The sequence below is a fragment of the Balaenoptera borealis genome, assembly GCF_965194805.1.
Source record: "Balaenoptera borealis genome assembly, chromosome: 1".
NCBI classification, from domain to species: domain Eukaryota; kingdom Metazoa; phylum Chordata; class Mammalia; order Artiodactyla; family Balaenopteridae; genus Balaenoptera; species Balaenoptera borealis.
This window is the reverse complement of record NC_138860.1, coordinates 39,253,495-39,279,092: the sequence shown is the minus strand read 5'-3', so window position 1 is coordinate 39,279,092 and position 25,598 is coordinate 39,253,495. Positions and strand designations below refer to the sequence as shown.

Below are 25,598 nucleotides of genomic sequence, written 5' to 3'. Positions count from 1 at the left end.
AAAAAACAGTTTCTAAAGGTAAATTGAAAGGGTAGGCAAGATCAGAGAAGGTATGCTCAATCTATTTGGCATGCTTCTAAGTATTGTAGGATATTACCAGCATCTCAATGGATGCTGCTCAGTACAAAATAGTCTTACCTGTTCATTAACCAGGCTCCAGAGGACCATAAAACCACCTCTGGGAAACGCTATGAACAGTTGACTCAAATATGATCATGAAACTGAAATAACTGAAATGGACTCAACCGTCTTTCAATTGATTTTGTTAAGGCAGGTTGTGTTGAGGTGGGAAAGTATAGGTTGTGACTTCGGCATTTCTGGGTTCAGATCCTGGCTTACTCACTCTCTGTCTAAGAGACATTAGGTAATTCACATAACCTCTCAGAGCCTGAGCTCCCTCATCCTTTGTAAGAAGTTTCTCATTCCCAAAGAGTAAATGGAATATTGATTGTCAAGGTGCTTTGTCAACTGTGCTAGACAGGTATACATTGTTGGAAGGACACTGTTATTAGATGACAAGATCTTTGAATCTGAATTTCTTCAAGTGGAGCCCAGGAATCGGTATTTTTTTTAAATTTATTTATTTATTTTTGGGTGTGTTGGGTCTTCGTTTCTGTGCGAGGGCTTTCTCTAGTTGTGGCAAGCGGGGGCCACTCTTCATCGCGGTGCGCGGGCCTCTCACTGTCGCGGCCTCTCCCATTGCGGAGCACAGGCTCCAGACGCACAGGCTCAATAGTCGTGGCTCACGGGCCTAGTTGCTCCGCGGCACGTGGGATCTTCCCGGACCAGGGCTCGAACCCGTGTCCCCTGCGTTGGCAGGCAGATTCTTAACCACTGCGCCACCAGGGAAGCCCAGGATGGGTTTTTGATAGGGGAGAAAGAAAGAAGAAGAGCTGATTCAGATAACTTTTTTTTTCTTTCTTCTTCATCTTCGTTTCTTTCTTTCTTTCTGTTGGTTCAGATGATTTTTTAAACCTCACAGTCCAACACCCACCCCTGATTACTGTCTCCGCCACAAGATCCTGCCTCTGGGGAAAATGTGACCGGAGAAGACTTTGATTTCAGACTCATGAGGATATTTCCAGTGATGGAAAAATTAGATATTGTATTCAGACAAGGAAAAACATTTGGCAGAGCCCTGCCCCTCCCATCCCTGGTCCCAGGGACCCAGCGCCCGCCTCACTGACATGGCTCTCTCTCTTGTCAGAGATCAGGGCGTTGAGGGGAGGTTCTTCTCGACGGGGAGAAGCATCTTTCTGGGTTTTAATGAGATCATTTATTGTCTCTTTGCTCTGACGAAGATTGTAAATGTGACGGGTGAAATATGAAGAATAATTAGTCCCAGAGGTGAATCCATCCCCTACAATATGTCTTTTCTTTCTCTCAGCCTGTTGAAAAGTTTACTGCTTCCAGATGCGCCTGATTTCAACAGTTAAGAGGGGTCGGCTTCTTTTGAGCTGCAGACTTGTCAGGGAAAAGCTTGTTTCTGAAAAAAGGCTTAAGCTGAAGAGATGATTCCCGAAGAAACAGCTGACATTGGGAGGAAATATGGCCATAGTAAAGCACTGCTGGCCTCCCCAGGGGCCTTGACCCCTAGGAGGAGGTGGAGGAAGGCCCAGGTCAGCCCCCATCACAGTAGCGACTTCTCACTAATTAGCTGTTAAAGGAATCCAGCGGCCTCTGAAGGAGACATTGGTGAGGAATGCTTTCCTCAGATCCTGCCAGTTCTCCAGCAAAGCCAGCAAGCCCCAGCCTAGCCGGGAACTTCCTGCTTCCACAGCGCTCGGGACAGGCCTCAGCCATCGTCTGGAGGGGCCACTGGAGCCCATCAGTCTTTGATAAACACCAGCCACTCCCACTTTAGAAACATAAGTTCTTTAGTTCCCGCCAGTTGCCTGGTAGCTTGAAGAGAATCATAAGGGCTTTGAGGCCCCAGGGGCGGCAGGATCCAGCCTTGTGACTTCAGACAGGCAAGAAGCTAATATCATGCAAAAGCGGCTTTTTTTCTCCTGTCCACTCTCCTCTTGAGGCTCTCGGAAGCTGAAGAGGGGGCCTGCTCCAGGAAGGGAAGAGGGTGGGGAAGGCACAGCCAGATATGCCAGATGTGGGCCTCAGGAGGCGCGCATGAGGGAGGCCGGCTGAGAGCCCCAGGGCCCGGGATGTCCCCTGGCAGGAGGGGCAGAATAGATGCCCGTCCCTGAAAAGGGACCGAGGAGATGGAGCTAGAGGGGTGGGTGGGCCTCACTCTACTTGCCTGGGTATGAGCAGAGGGAGTGGAAGTGAAGGCGTGGAGGTGCAGAGGGCACATGTAAAGGAAGCATGGTCTGACCCATCCTGCAGGGAAGTCTGGCACCACAACCCGCATGGGGTGGAGACTGGATGGGAGGGGGCAGTGGGTGATGAGTTTGTGAAGCTGTTCCTTTCCGTCCCCCAGCCCCCAGTCAACACACTCCCATCTCAGTAGCTTCTCTGCTGGAGTTCCTCTAACGCAGTATGTCTTAGTTTGGGCTGCCCCCAAAGCAGACTCTGAGCTGACGGCCTAGAGTCTCACTGGGTGAGGGCCGGCCCACTTACCATTACGATTATCCATGCAGAGGGCCCACAGTACTTTTGGGGGCCCGTGAAAATCTTTTCTTTGTAGAAACAGAGGAAAAAAAAAAATTTTAGATTAAAAAATGTTTTAATACATGAGTATATGCATCTTTATACCCATGCAATCATAAAATATATTTTTATTAAAAAAGAAAACTTTGTTTGAGGAGTGGGCCCACCGCCACAAAGGTAAAAGTGGCTACGATCCATGGGAGTCACAATATGGCCCTGGGTACAGTCCTCTCGTTACCCATGTAATCAGTAAAGAAACTGAGGCTCAGAGAGGTTAAGTCACTGGCTCAAGGCCCCAGCCAATGGGCTGTGGAGTTAGGATTCCAGTGCATGGCTGTCTGACTCCCATGGCTCTTGCTATTCCCCCACCGTCTGCAGAAACTTGCGGGGCTTGGGTGGGCGGCAGGAGGAAGAGCGTGGTAGGGAAGATGTGCCTCCTCTCTTGGCTGGTCTCACTCCTCAGGAACCGTCCTGGGAGGGCACCCGAGCCTCTGGCAGCTCGACATCTGCAAACAGCCGTCACAGTGCACTCTGCAGACTCGGAGCTGCTCCGTCTGCCGCGGCCAGATGCGTATTTGTGGCTTTCCTCCTTGGCTTCTTTCCCCAGGTTTTCATTCCTTTTATTCTGAGATGGAGCTGAAATTTTTCCAACAAGGCCCATGGTGGACACCCAGAAGTCAGTAGGGACTCCAAAAGGAAGTTAAGGCCGGGGAAGGGGGCCAAGAAGAGGGGGACCAGTCTAAAGTATACAACACTCAATCCTTTATTACTCACATGTGGCCTGACCGCCAGTGGACTAGCTCCAGGAAAATCTGAACCCTGGACTAAGCCTCACTCCTGGCTGCCCAAGTCAGGCCTGGATGTCTCCCCCATCTCCCGCAGAGCCAAGGTTTTTTCTTTTTTTTCTTTTTTCCTATCGTAGCTGCAGAAAGCACTGCGCCAGGCTCAACAGACTTGGTTCCTCCCAGCCCAACCACAAACTTCACCTGTGTGACCTTGAGCAAAACGCAAAACCTCTCTGGTTTCCAGTTCCCTCATCTGGGAAAAGGAGAAGGCTGTTGGACTTGATGATCTTTGAGATTCTAATATTAAACAAACAGAAAAACTGTGTTTCAAAGCTGACGAGTCTAGCAAGGAAATCTCTTGCCTTAAAAACAGTGCCCAAAGTCCCAAAGGCCACTAACGCCCCGTTTTCTGAGTGTTCTATTGAGGACAATCCGGGCGCTGCCACCCAGTTCTGGTGGGGTAACTGAGGACCGCTGGCTTAAGCGGACATTCGTCGCACACAGCATCCGCGACCTTGACGCCCCGGCAGAAGCAGAGGCATTTCTGGGGAGACGATGGGAGGGAGGGTCAGGGGGCCCGTCCGCGTCCGGTCAAAGGCGGCCCGCCTCGGACACCTGTGCGGGACCATCCTCCCGCCGGGCCCGGGGCAGACACAGGCCGAGCCCGGAGCCCCTCGGCCTCCCCTCCCACCCGGGCCGCGTTTCCCTCGGGCCCCAGCGGCTCCGGCTCGCGGAAGTCGCGCGTTCTTTCTTTCTTTTCTCCTCTTTAGTCGAGCTGAAATCTGATCGTGGAAAGTCTGGGGCGGGTCTCAGACCTGGCCGGCTCGGGCTCCCAGCGCCTGGGGCGATTCCTGCTGGAGGAACCCGGGCTGGGCCCGCCGAGGGGGCGGGAGGTCAGACACCTCGGGAACAGACCGCTTTGTCTACGGGCAAAGTAGGAGAGGGAATTAATTGCGGGGGCGGGGAGGGGGAGGGGGCCCGGGAAAGCCGAGTGACACCTGACAGCTCTGAGCGAGTCCCCCCAGCCCCCCGGGGGGGGGGTGGTCCTGCTAATCCCCTTCGCGAGAGGAAGCTAATTGCTGCAGCCAGAGAAGGCAGGATAAAAGCGAGCGTGGACCCACACCCACCAGCCCCGGAGTCATGCTATTTGCTGCTAAATTAATATAATTATATTACCTAATGCAAAAACCACGTTAAGAACTCCGTCTTTTGGCTCCGACTAGGAGCTTCTGATGGGTTAAAAGCAACATCTTGGTTTAATTCCCCCTTTTTTCCCATCCTCCCCCCGCCCTTCCCCACCAACTACAAATGTCAGAAATAAATTATCGAAACCAGATGTAAGGTTTTGGGTGCACATTTTCGGGCAGTTCTGTGCTAACAGATGCCTTGTATTAATAATGTACAGTTGTGACAGGAAATATGGTTTAGAGTCCTGGAAAAACATGAAAGCTAATTCCATTACCCCTTTTCATGGTACCTACTTCTTCTCAAATACTCAACTGGTTTGGATTACAGCGAAACTTTAGAGGAAAAATGATTTGGTCTGAAATGGTAACTTAGCTCTGCTTTCCAGCCTCTCCCCTCGAGCAGCACCCACCTTCCCAGGCACCTGCAAACCTACATTCTAAGTGCAAATAATCAGAGATGAGAACATCTGGGCCAGGTCACTCCTCAGGGGAGACGCCTCCAAACGTTCCCTACTTTCCTGTTCATGAGGATTTAGTAGACAGGAAAGCAGGGCCAATCATCCCCGCTTCACACTCTTGCCTGGGACAGTCCCTTTAAACCTGGCCTACCCCCTCACACTTCACTTGGAGCAAAAGCAAAAACAATAAAACACTTTTATGATCGAGGAACCAGATAAATCCCGGTAATTGATCTCGCGAGAGGGATTATTAAGGGGCTAAGTGCAATGCTTTCCAGAACCGGGGTGTAATAAGCATGAAGCCAAACAAATGCACAATTTGTTATCTGTATTTCATCACTTGATGCATTGCAAGCAACTGGCTTGAAAATGGCTTTTCTCCTGGAGAGGAGAAGGCACTAAAATAGCTGTAACACATCCATTGACAGTTATACTTTGTTGCTGAAAAATGTCTGCACTCGCTGTGTCTCACACAGGCAGGCACACTCAGGAAGGTCAGAATGTTCCTGCTTTCCTTTTTTTTTTTTCAATTTGTTTATTTATTTATTTATTTATTTATGGCTGCAGTGGGTCTTCGTTGCTGTGGGGTTTTCTCTAGTTGCAGTGAGCGCGGGCTACCCTTGCAGTGCGCAGACTTCTCATTGCAGTGGCTTCTCTTGTTGCGGAGCACGGGCTCTAGGTGCGCAGGCTTCAGTAGTTGTGGCACACGGGCTCAGTAGTTGTGGCTCGCGGGCTTACTTGCTCCATGGCAGGTGGGATCTTCCGGGACCAGGGCTCGAACCCGTGTCCCCTGCGTTGGCAGGCGGATTCTTAACCACTGCGCCACCAGGGAAGTCCTGCTTTCCTTTTTAAGAGACAGATTCCCCTCCACTTAAGGCACTGTGCAATGCAAAAAGGGAAAACTCTTTCCAGGTCTTTCTCTCTCTTACCTTCTGCCTATGAAGAAACAACAGGGCAACCAGCAAGGACATCCTAACTGACCTAGACCTGCCGTGAGAAAGGCTTTTCCTATCCCAGATAAAAGACAGTTAGGAAGGATAGATATCTACCAGTCAGTTGGGTGGAGCCAAACATCCAAAATAATAGCTAATATTTATGGAGAGCTTACTAAGGCCAGGCACTGTCCTATCTGCTCACGCATCTTGTGTTATCTAATCCTAACAATGTCTGATAAGGTAGGTGCAGTACAATCCTATCCCTAGTTTACACATGAGGAAACTGGGTTTTTGGGATACTGAGTCATCTGCTGAAAGTCACAGAGTTAGCAGCGAAGCCAGCATGCAAAATTAAATCTGTCTGATTCCAAAGACTGATTTTTACAACCCCAACCATGATTTCAACCTGATGGGTAAGGAACGTGTGTCCTGAATTGTGGGCAAATCCAAACTGCGGCATTCTTTTAGCAAAACTTTTCCGCAGGCAGAGTGCATTAAGTCCAGAATAAATTAACAAAGGCTGCCCTGTAGATGGTTTGTGTTAATGACATCAATAAAACTAGGAGTGGAAGAAGCTACTGGGAATCAGGAATCAAAAGTCCTGGCTTTAAGCCCTGGCTTTCGCCCTCACTGGCCATGAAATCAAATCAGTTAGTCTCTTTGGCTTCAGTTTCTGTACCTTTAAGGATGACTTGATAATACGTGCCCTGCTTGTGAAGATTCTGTGAAATAATGGCTATTCAAATTTTTGTCAAATACTAAAGGACTGTGTGATCTTGGACACATGGCTTTCCCTTTCTGATCTTCATTGCCGCAATTGTAAAACTATGGGACTGAATGAAAGAACAAGTAACTTCACCTCTGGCTCGGAAACTAACTGTACATTTCAAGGATGGGTGTTGTGGCATAGTTCAAAGGAGCAAAAGCCAGGAAACAGAGATAGAATGCCTTCCAAGAGGGAATAGCTAAATAAATTACTATACATCCACACCATGAAATAGTACGTAACCAACGAACATGAAAAATCAGAGCTATGCCAGATAACATAGAGGAATTTCTATGAAATGTCATTGAGGGAGAAAAGTACGGCGTGGGGAGAAAAGTACGGCGTGGGGATAAAAGGTGTATAAATGATCCACATTTGTGAACCAATGAACAGCTTCCCCTCAGTATGTGTATATGTATATATTCTATGTAGGATATGTGAGCCTAGAGAAAATATCGAAAAATATACTCTATATTGAAGGCATTAAGCTAGGGCTGACCATACAAAAAGGAAATGAAAAGAAAGACTGCATTAAAAAAAATAATAAAAGAGCATGTATACACTGGACACGTGCATTTGTATAAAGATATGTATTATGGATATGTGCTATTTTTTAGAAGATTAATCAGTCATAAGTTATTTAAAATAAATAAATAATTTTTTTCATTTAAACCTGTGTTGAGATGCAAGAAATTGCTCACATCCATATAAGTACCAACCTAACGGTGCTCCTATCACAAGTTGGCTGTGTGGCAACAGGTATTTAGAATAGAAAGTTCCCTAAGGTAGTATGAATATTACCACTGCCCTTAAATCATGTTTACACTACACATTTGCATATGAAACCCTGTTCTCATATAAAGAAAACCTTCCCAGCTTCTACACAAGTGCTTCACTGTGTTCACCAAAGACCTGTGAAAGGTCTGTTTGCAGGCACTGGCCAAGAGGCAAATCCAAGCCCCTGCCCTCATGGAGCTTACCTTCTAGTGGGGGAAGACAGATGATAAAAGTAAGGAAATAAACTATAGAACAGAAACTACAGAACAGGGAGTGATACAGAATGTGAATAAAAATGAAGCACGGAGGGAATTCCCTGGCGGTCCAGGGGTTGGGACTCTGTGCTTTCACTGTCAAGGGCCCGGGTTCCATCCCTGGTCGGGGAACTAAGATCCCACGAGCCTCTCGGCCTAGCCCACACCCCTCCCCCACCCCTGCCAAAAAAAATGAAGCAGGGAAAGGGAGTGAAAGAGAAGAGGGTATCTGGCACCAAATGCAAGAAGGTATTGAGGTATAGATGTATAAACAACAAGGTCCTACCGTAAAGCACAAGGACCTATATTCAATATCCTGTGATAAACCATAATGAAAAAGAGTATATATATGTATAACTGAATCACTTTGCTGTACAATAGAAATTAACATGACATTGTAAATCAACTATATTTCAAAAAATAAATTAAACAAAAAAAGGGATTGAGACTTCCAAGGAGGTGGCGTTTGGGCAGAGACCTGGGTGAAGTGAGTTGGAGAGTGAAGCACAGTCCAGACCCAGAGGAGCGAGTGAGCTTGGTGTGCTTGAGAAGGAGCAAGTTTTCATCACAGGGGAGACACAATCTGGTTTGTCTCATCCGCACCACAGCTACCAACCTGGTCAGCCCCCACTGTCTCCCACCTGATTCACTACTATAGCCTCTAGCCAGTCTCCCGATTTCTGTTTCTTGTTTTCTATGGTTGATTTTCCACACTTGCAGCCCGAGTGATCCTTTTAAAATGCAAATCAGATCATGTTACAACAAGGTGCAAAACCCTCCAAGACCTTCCCATCACTTAGAACAACACTCAAAAGGGTCTCGCTTGGCTGACAAGCTCTCTGGGATCTGGTTCCAGCCACCTCTGTGACCTCAGCTCACTCACTGGCCTCCTTGAACCGGCTGAGCACACACCTGCCTAGGCCTGCAGTTCCCATAAATGGACCCATGATTCATGCAATTGCTCCGGCCATGGATTTGAGTCATCTTTGACTCCTTTTTTTCCCCCAGACTCCATAGCCAATCCATTAGCAAGTCCTGACAGGTTTACATTCTAAAGAGATCCCAAATCAGACTACTTATTATCATCTCCATCAACAATCCTAATGCAAGCCACCACCATCCCACACCTGGATTACCATAGCAGCCCACTAAACGGCCACCTTACTTCGCATCTTACCCCTGACAGCCTATCCTTCACCCAGTAGCCAGAAGGATCCTTTTAAAACATTTATTCCACATTCAAAAAATATTTATTGAGCTCAGCTATGTCTATTTTAGTTGCTAGGGATTCAGCACTGAACAAAATAGATAAGGTCCCTGCCCTGCGAGAGGGAAAGGTTTGGGGAAGAAAATGAAGAAGGGTTTTGTTTTGTACGTGTTAAAATAAGCAGTCAGTTTAATCAATCAATATTACCAAAAAGCTTTGGGTACAGAGATGAAGCATCAGCCACTGGCCCTTTACTGTTGTCCTTTTAAAACTTTAGTTTTATGAATACAGCACTCAGGATGCTCTATTTTCCCCAGAATTGGAACGCTCTGCACCCAGCTGGTGGTAGATGCTTCGCTATCACGTTCCAAACTACATTACGTGTGTTGTGCCTAAGATCTAGCTTGGAATGATAAAATTTTCAGATACTTTAAAAACGAAAATTACAATTCTTTGCTAAAACATACGAACCGTTTGGATAAGAGGCTCAGGAAGCAAGCTTTTCAATAAAACACATAAGCAAGGATATCTATCTACTGACTCATGTCAGTTCCAAAAAGGATTTCAGGGAAACAGCTACACAGAGTCAGTTAATTTTAACTGTCATCAATCACGATTTAAGCTTGGTCTTATTCCCAAACTTTGATTAAAATTTTTCTTCCAAGTTACCTCTTTTTTTTTTTTCTTAAACTTTGGATGCTTGCCCCAGGTACTTGGAGGGCAAAAATCATGGTTTATTCTTCATTTGACCCCAGTGCCTGGTCTAGTCTCTGGTACAAAATAAATGTTTGTTGAGTGAATGAATTAAACTTTCCTAGGGCAAGCTTGAAATCTAAGTCCTCATTCCAAATTGGAATAAATATTGCCATAAAGAAATACCTTTCTAGCTTTTTATGGGCATTTCAGCAAGAAGAGTAATATGACTTCCTCTTTCCATAGGCAAATACTAAAACTTTTTTTCCATAGTTCTCAACTCTCTTTTTTTCCAAATCTTCCTATTTCAAAAGAGTTAATTTGTAGGAAACAGAAACCATTATACCTATGTTAAACAGAAATATTATTTACTACTGGGAGTTAGGTGCCTGAAAAATTGTTGGAAGGGCTGAAGCAGGAGGCTCTAGATGGTGCCTCTGGAATAACTCCCAGAGCACCCCGGAACTGCCCCAACAGGGGAGCTGACACCTAGGTGGGTGAATCTGAAGCTGATGAATTAAAAAACCCACATGGCCATGGCTATAGCTGGATTCAGGGATCAGGAATCTGTCACCACCACCACCACAGCCACTGCTTCTTGACACCTACAAGACTGGTGACCGAACACTGGAAGGCTGCTGCAGAAACACGTAGTGTCTACACAGCCACACTCGCTGCAGGTTCCAGGATTACTCTGGGCAAGACCATGAGGTCTGACAAGCTGAAATCCCTGGTTCTCAGGTAGATGCTCAACAGCCAAAGCTGCAGGAAGAGGGCCTTTGCCTACTTGCCTCAAGTGCATCGAGTTGGCAGAGCCCAAATCCTCATCCAAAATCCTAGCTGCAAGGGAGTCTGAGAAACAGAGAGTTTAGTTTACCAGCCTGTGTAATCCAGGAAGTCATACTTGGGGAGGTGGAACAAATACTGAGTGACCATCGACCATCATCACTGCAGTCCTTTCAGCCATTTTGGCAGAATAACAATAATACAGCTGACACGTTGCATTTATTCTATGGTAGTGTAAAGAACAAAGAACTGTCTGTGGCACCCCTAGTAGGAGAGCATGAAACTCCCCCATGGACAAACACTTTAATGGGAGGAGGAATTACACTCTATTAACTTGAGGATACACACCATCCTTGTTGCAACTGCAAGTGGGGTGCAAGAAACAGAGGGATGTTCTGGGTGGTAAGAGGAAGGATGAGAGAGGGAGAAGAATTTTCCATTTTGAATAGGCATCTTTTACTTCAGATTGGTTTCTCTGTGGCTGTACTGGGTGTCTTTCAGCTGGCCAGTGTCTGGGGTGGGGAAAGGACACAGCTGTCCTCAGGCTGAGGGGAGAGGCCCAGTTCCTCCTCCTAGGGCCCTCTGGGGGTCTGGCTTGGTGACTTACTCTCGCTAGAATGTGGTTCTAATTAAACACGAAGCTTGACAAAGAAAAAATAACTAGATAAAATGGAGAGGGCCTGAGGGTAAGGATTGGAGGATTCTGCAGGGCCCTGGGGGAGAACACCATTGAAAACCACTGTGGAACTATGTGTGTGGGGAGCAAGGAGGGAGAGGAAGAGCAGGGCAGTGTGTAAATGACAACAGAACCCTGAGAGCAGCTGAGTAGCTTCTTGAGAACCAGACGTGCAGGAGGAGACCCCAAAGTTTCTTAGCTTATCTCTGCACCCCTAGTAGGGTTCTGCCCAGAACCATCCCTGGTACCGGAACAAGCTAGGCTCTGAATGCCCACCTCATGTTAGTTCTGGTGAATCGATGGCAGGACTGTTCCCCTGCTAAGGTAAGACCCGCTCAAGGACACTGGCCAAAGACCCAGTGGTCCATGGCGAGGAAGACTGATTTGGTCAATGACAAAACAAGGTCTAGCAAGAGGAGCTAGGGAGATGGTGATGGGGGAGGAGGAGAATATATGAAATTACACGTTTAGGAAAGTCTGCCTAGGGAATCCCTTCAGCTTGTCCTATAAAGCTCAACAACCTGGAATACAAGAAGTGCCAGCTCCTCCAGGCTCTGCTCCGTTACCTGCTGCTGGTCGCCTGGAGTGACTTGTGCAAGAAGAGGCTGCCCTCAGCAGGTGGGTTTCAGGGCCATCAGAGAAGGGCCCACAGCTGCCCCTGGGACCTCCTTGGTCGTATTTGGCCTGGCTCTCACACTCTTCAGTGACCTCGAGGACTTTATCCTTGTGTGTCTCTGTTTAGGATTTCTAGAGTCAGGATCCCTGTATGATTAATGGTAAGAGCATCCCCTCATTGTTTTGTGCCTCAGATTCCTCATCTCCAAAATAGAGGGAATAAAACTTTTTACCTCAAAGTGTTGTTGAAAGGTTAAAATGAAATGTAATTAGTTTAGATATTACTTTAACAAGTAATTAGTTTAGAACAGAAAGTGGCACATGATAAGCACTGAATAAATATTGTCAGTATTTGTTCTTTTATTTCGATGGATTCTTTTCAGAAGCTGGAGATCACAGATTGTCTAGAGACGGGCCATGGTGGAGAATTGAGGATGGGATTGGATGGGGAAGTGATATAAGCTGCAGTGAGTAAGGGAGAGTGACTGAGGAAACTGGCAATGGATCATGGTGGCAAAATGTCAGAGGTTGACCAGCCGGATGAAATGGAGTCTAGACGAGGATAAAAGTAACTAGGAGCAGGAAGAAATGTGGCTGGGACCAAGATGGGGTAGAACACAGATTTGGCTACTATGTTAAAGGCCAAAATTAAGGTGTCTCTAACAACATATATTTCTCTTACATAAAGATCAGGGTAGATGGTTTAAGGCTAGGGGGGTGGTTCTGTGTTGTCAGAGATACAGGCTTCTTCTATCTTCTTGGAGAGCCAGGTTTCTTCTATATTGCTGCTTGCAATTCTACCTCCTGGTCTAAGACGGCTGCTTCAGCTCCTGCCATAACTTCTACCTTCCAGCCAGTGGGAAGGGGAGAAGGGGTAATGATGGGCACATCTTTTTCCTAAAGGAATGATATGGAAGGTGCATGTATCACTTCTGCTTACATCTCACTGGCCAAGACTCAGTCATACATCCACACTGAGCTGCAAAAGAGCTGGAAATGTGGTCTTTAGCTACGTAATAATGTGCCCAGATAAATCTTGGTGATTCTATACTAAAGAAGGGAAGGGAAAATGGATATTGGGGGCAAACTAATATGCTATAGGGTTAATGCATATTTTAGGAACTAAGTGGAATTTTTATTCCTGATGATTTCTGAAAATACCTGGCAAAGTTGTACCATGTTGTTTGTGACTAATATTCAAAAGGCCAAACTGTACACAGAGTTGGAAGCTGGAAACTTCCTACAGTGACCCCACAACTACCTAAGTACCAAAGCCACTTCTCACTGTTACTGACAGAAAAAGTCTTGAATTGTCCGATTCCTCTCCAGGAAAATATTTTGAAGACTAATTAAGTCAAATGACTGTTAAATAAACTTTCTTCCTCTTGACTGATTCCATCCATTACCACTGAGATTTATTAAGTAGCTTACCTTTTCTGAGAAGAGATTATTAAAGGACAGAACATACCAAGCTTTTTAAGTCTGACAAAAATACTCACGTAGATTATTATTAGATTCTGAGATATGCTGTAAAGGTGAGGAAGGAGCTTTTTGGAATAGAGCCAAATGCTAATGCTGATTTCAACCACTGAGCAAGGTCTCTGCCAACATTCCAGGATCACTCCTGTGTTCTCTATCCTGCTGCCTGATACCTAAGACATAGGTTTGCATATGTTGAAATATTTTTATTTGCCGCAAGCCCTTTCTGGAGGGAGCTGGGATACAAATAAACCACTGGATGGATACCTTCCCCACTAGAAAGTGAGAGTGGGGTCAGCGCCTTTGTTTTTCCCCATTCTCTCCTGATAGGGATGTTTCATTTTTAAACAAACATATCAGAAGTATGTTATGAGGACTTCCCTGGTGGTCCAGTGGTTAAGACTCTGCACTTCCACTGCAGGGGGCACAGGTTCCAACCCTGGTTGGGGAAGTTCCGCATGCCACGCAGTGTGGCCAAAAAATAAAAATGAAAAAAAGTCTTATTAAATAAAAAAAAAGTGTGCTATGAGAAGGGATCAGTATTAACATCAGAAGACATTTTTTGTCTTGCAGTTGCACTGCTAGGAAAACTGAGAACGGAGATAGAGAGGAGAGAAAAGGAAAGAAAGGAGACAGGAGAGAGAGGCCCTGGGTTCTTAACCTTTTGATCTTTTTTTGTACCATAGACCACTTTGACAAACTAGTGAAGCCTCCAGACCTCTTCTCCAAACAGTGTTTTCAAATATATAAAATAAATACATGGGATTAACTGGGAAACCAATTGTATTGAGATAAAGCTCTACTCATGGACTCCTTTGGAGGTCTCCAGACCCCAGATGAAAAACTCTCTTGGTTGCTTCCTATGTTTAGATTATCAACTCCCTTAAAATCACACCCAGGTTCCAACTATTCAGGCTGCTTTAGCTGAGAATTGGACAAACACAGTCCCTCACGTGAAGTTGCTACAAAATATGCCCAAACTCTTTCTCAGGTGCATAGTCACTTGTGTTCTGAAGACAGGTACCTAGCATTTGAAGGCCGTTGCTATAAAGTTCAAATGCACAGGCATATGACTTTCTGATTCTTGCCATCCTAGTAGGTGATTTTGATTTTGTACTTCCCTAATGACTAATGATGTCAAGCAACATTCCATGTGCTTATTGACCGTTTGTTTATCTTCCTTGGAGAAATGTCTGTTCAGATCCTTTCCCCATTTTATTTTTAAATGAATTTATTTATTTTAGTTATTTATTTTTGGCTGTGTTGGGTCTTCGTTGCTGCACCTGGGCTTTCTCTAGTTGCGGCGAGCAGGGGCTACTCTTCGTTGCCGTGCGCGGGCTTCTCATTGCGGTAACTTCTCTTGTTGCAGAGCACAGGTTCTAGGCGCATGGGCTTCAGTAGTTGCAGCACACGAGCTCTAGAGCACAGGATCAGTAGTTGTGGTGCACGGGCTTAGCTGTTCTGTGGCATGTGGGATCTTCCCGGACCAGGGCTCGAACCCGTGTCCCCTGCATTGGCAGGCGGATTCTCAACCACTGTACCACCAGGGAAGCCTCCCCTTTCCGCATTTTTAACTTGGGTTACTTGTTGTGTTATTATTGAGCTGTAAGAATTCTTTATATATTCTGGATACAGTCCCTTTATATATATGTGATTTGCAAATATTTTTTCCCATTCTGTGGGTTGTCTTTTCACTTTCTTGATGGTGTCATTTGAAGCAGACAAGTTTTTCATTTTGATGAAGTCCAAATTATCTAATTTTTCTTTTGTTGCTGGTGCTTTTGGTGTCATATCTAAGAATCCTTTGCCAAATCCAAGGTTATAAATATTTACCCCTATGTTTTTTTTTAAGAGTTTTATAGTTTTAGGTCTTACATACATATCTTTGGTCCACTTTGAGTTAATTTTTGTATATGGTGTGAAGTAAGGATCCAACCTCATTCTTTTGCATGTGGCTATTCACATTTCAACTACTTGAAATGTGATTATATGTCTTTCCTGTGCCAGTACCACAATGTTTGTTTACTGTTGCTTTATAGTAAGTTTTTTAATTGGTACGTATGAGTCCTACTTTATTTTCTTTTTTCTTCAAGATTTTTTTGTTTATTCTGAGTCCCTTGCAAATCCATAAGAATTTTAGAATCATCCTGTCAAAGAAACTTTCTACAAAGAAGTAATGTTTTAAATACCACAGACTATCACTTTTCTCACCAAATACTTGTCCATTTTTCTTTAGTAGAAATTTCTTTATTTGCTATATGCCATTATGGTCATTTCCAGAGCCTTTAAATGTTGTTGTTGTTTTTAAAGAATTGTTACCAATTTCACTGGGGAGTGGTCCTGCAGAGCTCCCCACTCTGTCATGCCAGAAGTCAACCTCCTGAACAAAACTCCTACAACCTAGTAACAAAGAGAAAATACAACCGAACATTGATGAGGATATCAAACAACCAGAACTCTCATCCATTGCTGGTGGGAGTGTAAAATAGTACAAACACTTTGGAAAATAGTTTGGCAATTTCTTATAAAGTTAAACATTCCACCTACCCTATTACCCAGCAATTCCACTCCTACATATTTAGTGAAGAGAAATTAGAGCTAATGTCCACAAAAAGACTTGTGTAAGAAAGCTCAGAGTGGCTTTATTCATAGCAGCCTGGAAACAACACAAATGTCCATCAGTGAAAAACATGAATAAGAAAACAGTGATATATGCATTCAGAGGAATAGAAAGGAATAAACTGCTGATACAAGCAGCAACATGGATAAATCCCCAAAACATTGTGCTGAGCCAAAGAAACCAGACAAACATGAATATATACTCTATATTCCTTTAATATGAAGTTCTAGGACAGGAAAAACTAATCAATAGTGAAAGAACGATTGAGATAGTGGTCAGGGTATCTGAGGATTGAATAGGCTATAGAGAACTCCAAAGAATCTTCTGGAAAAAGTACTAGGCATCGAGGAGTTGTGAGTGATTCTTTCTCATCCAAGAAATATGTTTAGCCCAATCAACTCCTGGTTTACTTACCTCAGTGACTACAACTGCCCTGAATTTGCCCTGTGGCCACTGCAGACCTACCACCTGGTGGTCACTTGGGCTTCATAGGGCAGGGTACTTCCTCGTAGGGCTATGGTTAAGTGGTCCTAGGAAGGTCCTCTTCTGTCTCAGGGCTATTTCTCTTGGGACCTGGTGCCTTTTCTTGGGCCCTTAGGATGAAATCTCTACCCCTGGGAAGATGCTTTATTGGGAAGAAGGACAAGGAGGGGATGAGAGAGAGAGAGGAAGAGGAGGAAAACAGTGGTGGTGTGCAATGGGCTCCAGGACAATTCCTAATATGGAGGTGTTGGTGCGGGAGGATAGCTTCTTTCTCTTGAAAGTGACCATATTTCTAGTATTGGAAATGGCCACGTTGGTGTTGGATTATTGCTTTAAGAGTTCTCCATAGAGAAACCTTCAGTCATAAAGCTCTATGAAACTACTATCTCTGATTTTCAAAATGCTGTGATTTTCCCATGATGAAAAAGCTACCTTCAAGAGATTAAGAACATAGGCTTTGGAGTAAGGTATTCAAACTGTTGTGTGACCTTGGGCAGATTACCTGGCCCCTCAGAGTCTCTGTTATCTTTCTGTAGCTGGGGATTGTTGTGGGCTGAGTCGTAACCCCTGCCCCTGAAATTCATGTGTTGGAGTCCTGACCCTAGTATATCAGAATGTGAGTATTTGGAGATAGGACCTTTAAAGAGGTAATCAAGGTAAAATGAGGTCATGTGGGTGGGCCCTAATCCAATATAACCAGTGTCCTTATAAGAAGAGGAGACTAGGACAGGGACAGGCACAAAGAGACAACTATGTGAAGACACAGGGAGAAAGCGACCATCTACAAGCCAAGGAGAGAGGCCTTACAAGAAACCAACCCTGCCAACACCTTGGTCTTGGACTTCTAGCCTCCAGAACTGTGAGAAAAATAAATAAATTTCTATTGTTTAAGCCACCCAGTCTGTGGTACTTGGTTATGGTAGCCCTAGCAAACTAACACAGGGACCCTAACTTCTATTGATGGAATTGTTAGGAAGACGAATTTAGATAATATATGAAAAGCACCGAACATGGTGCCTGGCACACAGTGAATGCCCAGTAAAAGGCTGCTTAATACTACAGTTGACCCTTGAACAACTCAGGAGTTAGGGGCACCCACCCTCCGAGCAGTGGAAAATCCACATACAACTTTACAGTCGACCCTCCATATCCACAGTTCCACATCCTCGGTTTCAACCAGCCATGGATCGTGTAGGACTGTATCATGTATTTAGTGGAAAAAATCCATGTATAAGTGGACTCGGGCAGTTCAGAGCCATGTTGTTCAAGGGTCAACTGTACCCCATCTGGAAATATAAACTGCCAAACAATATGTAAAAGGGAGCTTAGCTAGTGTAAATGGACATAAGGCCGGGGAACACTGTGTGTGTGTGTGTGTGTGTGTGTGTGTGCGCGCGCGTGTGTGTGTGTGTGCGTGTGTGTGTGTCCACAGATGCATGTAGTTTGCATGTTAACAAATGGAATCTGTCAGTCACCGCATGCATCCCATGATGAAGCCTGGAGCAGAGTGTAAGCTTTCTGAGGGCAGGGCCCCTGCGTGGGTAATCAGATTTCTTATGGAGCAACCTGGCCAAAGGGCCAAATCCAGCCCTCTTCTTATTTGGTTAAATTTTGTTGAATCACAGCTGTGTTCATTGACTCACACATTGTCTATGGCTGCTTTCACACTATGAAAAGTAGAGTTGAGTAGTTGTGACAACAGAGGACAAAGACTGCACAGACCTCAAGGTCTAAAATATTTATTGTCTGGCCCTTTACACAAGTGTTTACCAACTCTGTAACAGAACCCCCTGTAGTAAGGACTTAATTCTTCTTTCTCCTTCCTTTTCCTCCTTCTTGTTGTTAAAAGAGACCAACAAAAAGAAAAAAAAAATTGGTATTGAAAGGCACCTTAGCTTTATCTCATCTAACCTCTCTTTATAGTTATGAGGAAACTGCAGTTCAAAACAAGGATGTGTCGACGTCCTGAAGGTCATACAGGTCTGCCTGTTACCTCATGTGTAAAACAGGGATATTTTGAGAACTAAGTGTGCCAATGTATATAAAGCAATTAAACTAGTGCCTGGAACACAGTTTTGCTATTATTACTATTGTTAATTTCTGTTCTCCTGTGAACATCTGAAAAGCCATATCTTTCTTAGTTCGAATATACTTAATCCACATCCTTCCCTGCAGAGAGCTTGAGAGATGGGGGCAGAAGGGGAGTGGAACCTGGAGAAACAGAGACAAGCAACTGAAGGCCCTACTTGGCACCAAAGGCTGCTGGATGCCCCCCTCCCCTTTATACTGCTACCCGCCCCCATCCCCGCCCCAGCCAGCCTGTGCTAATAGAATTCAGAAGGTAATACAATCCCCAGGCTCTGAATTCCTCAAGACTCCTGGCTGGGGGTGACTGGGAGCTGGCAGGAGGCCGGGAGGCAGAGAGGGCTCTGATATAGATCAAGTACCCACAGCCCTCCCATTTCACCGGGGGCTGCCTCCTGAAGCCTGGCCTCAGCGCAGGTTTACAGATTTTCTCCAATTGGCTGCCTGGAGAGAAAGTGTTCAAGCCCAGAATCTCAGGAATGGGAGTCTAATGAGACCCAGGTGTAGAGAAAGCCTCTCTTCCCTTCCCCTTGTTCTTGCTGCTTCCACCCGACCTGGGAGGAGACAAGAGTGGCCCGATCTGGGAGGGCCTTCCTCTGGGGGAAAGCTGGTGGCCAGGGTCCCTCCCGCCCTCTCCACCGGTCCTGCCCCAGGGCTGGAGCTTAGAGATGACCTCACCCGGCCAGGAAACCTGGACACCCACAAGGCTTTTGTTCCTTTTTTTCTTCCCTCCAGGAAGAACAATCAAAGTGGAAGCAACACACAGAAGATAGTTGGGACTGAGAGGGAAGGAGGGCAGAAAACACACGCAGGGGAAGAGTCACGGCCCCCTTCACATCCCCAGGCTGTGAGGAGACTTAGCACGTGCCTAGAGCTCCTTGTCTGGGGACAGAAGTGTGAGGCATCCAACGGCTAGAAGAGGAATAAGAGAGCAACGTCTTTACAAGAACATAATTTGTAGCAGCGGGATGGAGCTATAAGGGGTGGTTACACCCCATTGTTGTATTACTGGTTCTGCCAGGAGAGAATGGTGTGGGGACGTGCAAAAAGAATTTTTTTGACTCTTTTAGGAACCAAATTCCTGGCAAAGCATGAACAATTATGGCAATAAACTGGCTGGAGGGCTTCCTGCCTTCTTCTCACTGAGATTCGGAGTCAACGCTTCCAAACGCTTATCTACACCAGGTGCTGTGTAGGTGCTTCCACATCGTCCGTTCTCATTATTCATGGCGGTTTTATTTGTAAAGTCGCTGTGAACCCTGAATTAGCAAACCATTGCTGAACCATTGCTTTTGGGGAAAATATGGGGTTAGGCTCCTGTGAGTCTCTGGTCACAACGTTTTCATCAACCAGTCAACACACAACCTTGTTTTATGTGTTTATTTAATATATATTTTTGATTCATTAACATTGAACTCACAGCCAACAGCACTATAACTCACGCCTGAATGAAGTACATCTAACCCATGCATTTTCTCCATGAGGCACATCACTGCCTTCTTGTGCTTGGGAACAATAGATAGCACATCAGCACTGTGCTGGGGGTCGGGGGGCCATTTTAAACAGCGACATTGTCAACAAAAAGCACAAAAATGCCAAAAACGTGGCACTAAATAAACCATAAAGTGGACACTTGTTTATAGTATGAGAGCAGAAACAAGAAGGCAGAGGCTGTCTTATTTGACCTCAGCTGGAAACGTGCATACCAGGTGACTCAAACTTTCTGCATTCTTCGTGCATGTCCAGGAATGATCCTGAATGCACAGCAAATATTGATTTCAGATTTACAAATACATTTGAGTTAGTAGGTGAATTTGCAAAGATAGAACCCCACAAATAATGAGGGCTGACTGTGCATTATCTCACTCACTTTTTCTAGCAACCTCATGTGGTGGGAATTGTTATTCCCATTTTAAAGATTGGAAAACTGAGGCTCAGAGAGGTTATGCAATTTGCACAATGTGATACAGCTAGCAGGTGATGCTTTGTATTTCTCCCACATCAAATTTAAGACATTTCACTTGGAAAAAATACTACCAGAGAGGACCACTCTGCCTCAGTCAATTCTTTTTTTTTTTTTTTTAATTTATTTATTTTATTTATTTATGGCTGTGCCGGGTCTTCGTTTCTGTGCGAGGGCCCTCTCCAGTTGCGGCAAGTGGGGGCCACTCTTCATCACGGTGCGCGGGCCTTTCACCACCGCGGCCCCTCCTATTGCGGAGCACAGGCTCCAGACGCGCAAGCTCAGCAACTGTGGCTCACAGGCCCAGTCGCCCCGCGGCACGTGGGATCCTCCCAGACCAGGGCTCGAACCCGTGTCCCCCGCATCGGCAGGCAGACTCTCAACCACTGCGCCACCAGGGAAGCCCCAATTCTTTATCCTGTATTTATTCACTGTACCTAAATGGACTTGCTCAGCTGTTGCTGTGAGTTCATGTATTCTGCCTACCTGATGTGAGAATGCTTCTGGGGATGGGGAACCATAGCCTCTTTCCCCTGTCCCCATATGGAAGTTTCCTGAGCATAGAAAGGGTCTCTTCTGCTGTTTATTCCCCAGGGAGCAAGCAGGTTCTTGAAAAATCATCCCCATCCCTCTCCTGGATTCAGCTATTGCTACAAGCTCAAAGGACATGTAGTCTGGGCAGGTGTGGGAGGCCACAGGGAGACTCTATGCTGATTCATTCAATGGATGCAACAAATATTGGTCTCCTGCTATTTGCTTAGCTCAATGCTGAACTCTGCTCAGGGTAACTGTGAAGATATAGGAAACATTTTAATCCTGCTCCTCTTTCAAGGAGGTTGCATGGGGTCTGGGGAGACTAAATAGGACGTACAGGTCATGGGCTGGTCAGAACCACACCAGGTGCAGGATCAAGCTTGGGGCAGTGGGTAAGGGGATCCATGAAGGCTGGAGTGGGTGTTTCTTCACAGAAAAGGAGTCTTGAACTGGGCCTCAAGTGGTGAGTGGAATGGAAGAAAGGAAGGGAGGGAGGGAGGAAGGAAGGAAGGGAGGAGTGAGTCCAGGCATCAACAGGGTAGGACCAGGTGTAGCCTGTGAGGAAACCAATGTGGCTGAAGTCTGGGCTGCAGGTTCAGGATGGAGCTGGGCAGTAATCAAAAGCCATTCAGGGAAAAATCCATGACAGGAAGGGAGACAACAGAGCTGTTGGCTAAGGTTTGGAGGAGGGGCTGCAGAAGGCAGCACATTCTCTCAGTTCCCTCCCGAACAACACCGTGTGGAGCCCGGGAAAAATTCATCCAGGTTCCTTTCCAGTTTCAATGGGGCTTCAACTCCTCCCAACTTCTGAATCCCTGGGCTTGAAGAGCCAACACAGATGTCCAGACTGTCAACAGGACATGCTATAGAGGGGATGCAATGCCCAGGCGGGGGTTCTATGGTGGCCATCTTTATCGCCAGAAAGCCAGAGCTATCTTCACCTCCCCAATCCATTTATTACATTCGTTCCTCAACCAGCCCCAATCTGGCTTCCAAATAAAGCCGTTTTTATAAGAGTCACCACTGACCTTCATGTCACTACATCCAGGCACATTTTTTTTGGTCCTCACCTAACTAGATATTTTTCTCCTAGAATATAACCATCATGAAGTCAGGGAATTTTGCATTTACTACTATAGTCCCAGTACCTAGAATAGGCTGGCATAGACGATCCTTGATAAATTTTGGTGAATGAATGAATGAACTGTCTTCCAATGGCTTCTGTGATGCCATACTCTCCAGTTTTCTCCTCTCTCCTTGCCTGCTCCTGCTCTGTCTCCCTTGTAGACTCATCTCCTTCATTCTGCCATGTGGGATGACTCCAAGCCTCCATTCTAGGCTCTTTTCTCATCTAGATTCTCTTTCCTCGGGAGATCTTATCCATTACCTTCAATTACCATCTGTGACAGATTGTATTGCCCAAGGATAGCCACATCTATATATTTATTCCATCCCATGTATTCTTCTTACAATGTAACTGACACTTCCACCAAAAAAGTGGGGTCTGAGTTCCCTCCCCTTGACTCTGGGTTGCAGCTTATGCCTTCCTTGGCCAATAAAGTATGGTGGAAGTGGCACTATATGACTTCTGAGGTTAGGTCATGTAAAGGATACAGTTTCCATCTGGCTCTCTCTCTTGGGATTTTTCCTTTGGGGACCAATCCATCCAATTGTGAAGAAGCCCAGGCCACATGGAGAGGCCACATGTGGGTGTTGCAGACAACAACTAAGCAGTTAAGCTAAGGTCTCAGCCAACGGCCAACATCAACATCAGATAATTCCAGCTCCCAGCCATTGAGTCTTCCAGCTGAGACCTCAGACATTGTACAGCAGAGTTAAGTCATCCCCTCTGTACCCTGTCCAAAGTCCCAACAGACCCAAACCATAAGAGATAATAAATGATTGTTGTTGTTCTAAGTCACTAAGCGTTGAGGTAATTTGTTACTCGGCAGTAGACAACCACTACACTATCTGTACGCTGATATCTCCTACATTTATATTTCCACGCCAGTCTTCTCCTTTGATCTCTAGAGCCATATTCCAAATGCCTACTCATCGTCTCCACTTGGAGGTCTCAAAAGAACTGCCATCTCACCGTGTCCAAAGCTAAACTCTAATTTTCCCACAAGTCTGCTCCTTTTCCAGTGTTTTCTTTCTCAGAAATGGCTCCACCTTCCTCCCATTTTCACAATCCAGAAACTTAGAACTCAGGCTTACTCGTCTGTAATCCTTTCTTCTTTCCCCTGATCCACAGCAAATTCTGTCAGTTTTCTCTCTTAAATATCTCTCTAATCTAAGAGCCTCTCTTCATTCTCACTACCAGCCTGAGTCAAACCACCATCGCTCCTCACAGGCCTCTAGCCCTGGCATTCCCCATCTTCCCAAATCTCACCTGATTCTCTCCAATTTGTTCTTCACACTGCCAACAACGTGATCTGTGTAGAACACTTGAATGATTTTCCCATGCTCTTAAGATCAAGATTAGAATCCTTAGCATGTGCTACAAGGCCATAGGAGATCTAGCCCTTGTCTAACTTCTCAAAATCTGGGCCGTCCTCCTCTGGATCTCTGCTCTGCACTCCACTGCCATTTGCCAATTCCTGGATTGAGCTGTGCTCCTCCCTTCAGAGGGATGTGCACAAGTGCCCATCCTCCCAGGAAAATTTCCTCTGTTCCCCATCTTTTACCTAATTAATTTTTATTCATTCTTCAGATCTGACTCTCCTCCATCCTCCCTGTAAGATTCTGTCATATGCTGTCACAGCTCCAGGTACTTTTAAGCCACAGCATATCTCTGTCTATAATTGCATATCATCCATGAGATTGTTTGAATAATATCTCCCCTACAAGAGCAAAAGCTTCAGGCCGGCAGCAGCCATGTCTCTTTCACCCCTAGCACAGGGAGAAGGCTTTCTGTAATAGCTGTTGCTCATGAAATGAATGACTTAAGGAGGGCTGGATCCAAAGTGGATAGGTGAGTGGCAAGCTCCAGTCTTGAGGGCCAGGAGCACATCTCTCAGTTTTATGAGCCCAGTAAGCCAGAGAGATTTTGTCATGAACTACACAGTGCACTTTCTCCTCTCTGGAAGGCACATATTTTTCTAACAAAATATAAATTGCCTTCAGGTTTCAGACCCCAGGGGGGTGGGGGAGGTGAGGAATCACAATTAATTTAAAACCAGTCATGGGACTCCCCTTGCCCAGGACTGATTTAGGAGTCAGCACGGGATACAAGGCTTGTGAGACAGGAAGGGAAGTTGAGCTTTAAAAAGGGACAGGAGGAGGCTCTCGGGTTAAGATGTAGTGTTGGAGTCATTGTAGTCTCTTGTGGCCCTGAGAGAACACAGGGCCCATAAAGGGCAGAGGCAAAGCCTACGGATGGAGAGAACCTAGCTCTTCAATTAGCAAACAGAATAGCCAACCATAGAACTGTTTGTGGTACAGGACAATAAATTGCTCCTTACTGGTTTAAGCCAGAGTTTGTCAACAACATCACTACTGCCATCTTGGACTACATAATCCTTCATTGTGGGCTACATAATCTTTTATCGTGGGTAGCCATCCTATACATTGTAGGATATTGAGCAGCGTCCCTGGCCTCTACCCACCAGATAATAATAGTAGAGATCCCCCATCCCAGTTGTGAAAACCAAAAATGTCTCCAAATGTTGCCAAATGTCCCCTAGGGGGATCAGATCATCCCCCATTGAGAACCACTTGTGCAAGCCAACTGAACTAAACTATTTGCTACTTGTTGTCAAAAGCATCTTAAAAAAAAAAAAAAAAAGCATCTTAAGCATCCACTGAACTTTGTTTACTCAAAACAGACTAATCTGTTTTTACCTTTGCCCACCCACATCTTCCTCCAGCCCCAGACCTGCTCACAGATCCCTTAACATGATTACACTGTCCCACCAATCACCTTCCATCCCAGCCTTCCTTACCTCTGCTTCACCGGAGCTCTCGAAACTAACTCTCTGCTGCAGCCACATCCCCAGCCATCTCTCCTTTGCCGTCTCCTGCCACGTGCTGAGGGGGATGCTCTCAGTTACACGCTCTTGTTCTGCCGCAGACCTCTGCTCCTTCTCCCCACATCAGGTGAGGTCACTGAAAGCTTCCTTCCCACCTCCCCCTACCAAGACTCTTTCCGCATGCCCCCATTCCTACCTCATTCATCTTATGAACCTATCCCTCCCTCCACTATTCAACACATATTTTGCCCACTTAGTAGGAGCTACAATAGGCACTGGTTAGCAAATGGATAAGATGCGGAATTTGTCCTTAAAGAGCATACAGCCTGGCTAAGAAGACAGTTTGCTAAGCCAATGAGAAGTGCTACTAATGTTGACGGTATCTGACCTATTATGAAATAATGTATTTTCACACGCTGAGGAGCCCTCACATTTAACTAGGTATTCGAGAGGTTGCTAATAACACACTTCATCTATACATGAAGCAGGCCTGGCAGGACCACATCTGCCAGTGTGGTTAGTCCATTTCCAGTAACTCGATGAACCTGGGGGGAATAAGAAGGCCTACATTTCAACGTATTCTGTTAAGTCGGATTTTTTCTTCCCCTCCGGACTGTTCTCCAACTGGTCTGAATTAGTGAGGTCCAACTGTTTCTATTTAAAGAAAAAGGCAACAAAATCTTCAGGGTGTGCCTCCAAAAATCATGCCAGAAGACACAC

General features: G+C 45.6%; 1 long non-coding RNA gene across 1 annotated transcript; it reads left to right on the top strand.

Moving 5' to 3' along the window:
• Positions 1-4,310: 4,310 nt before the first annotated feature.
• On the top strand, positions 4,311-6,072 carry LOC309632962. Its single transcript, XR_014247191.1, has 2 exons — positions 4,311-5,826; positions 5,931-6,072. It is a non-coding gene; the product is annotated as an uncharacterized lncRNA (long non-coding RNA).
• The last annotated feature ends 19,526 nt before the right edge of the window (positions 6,073-25,598 follow it).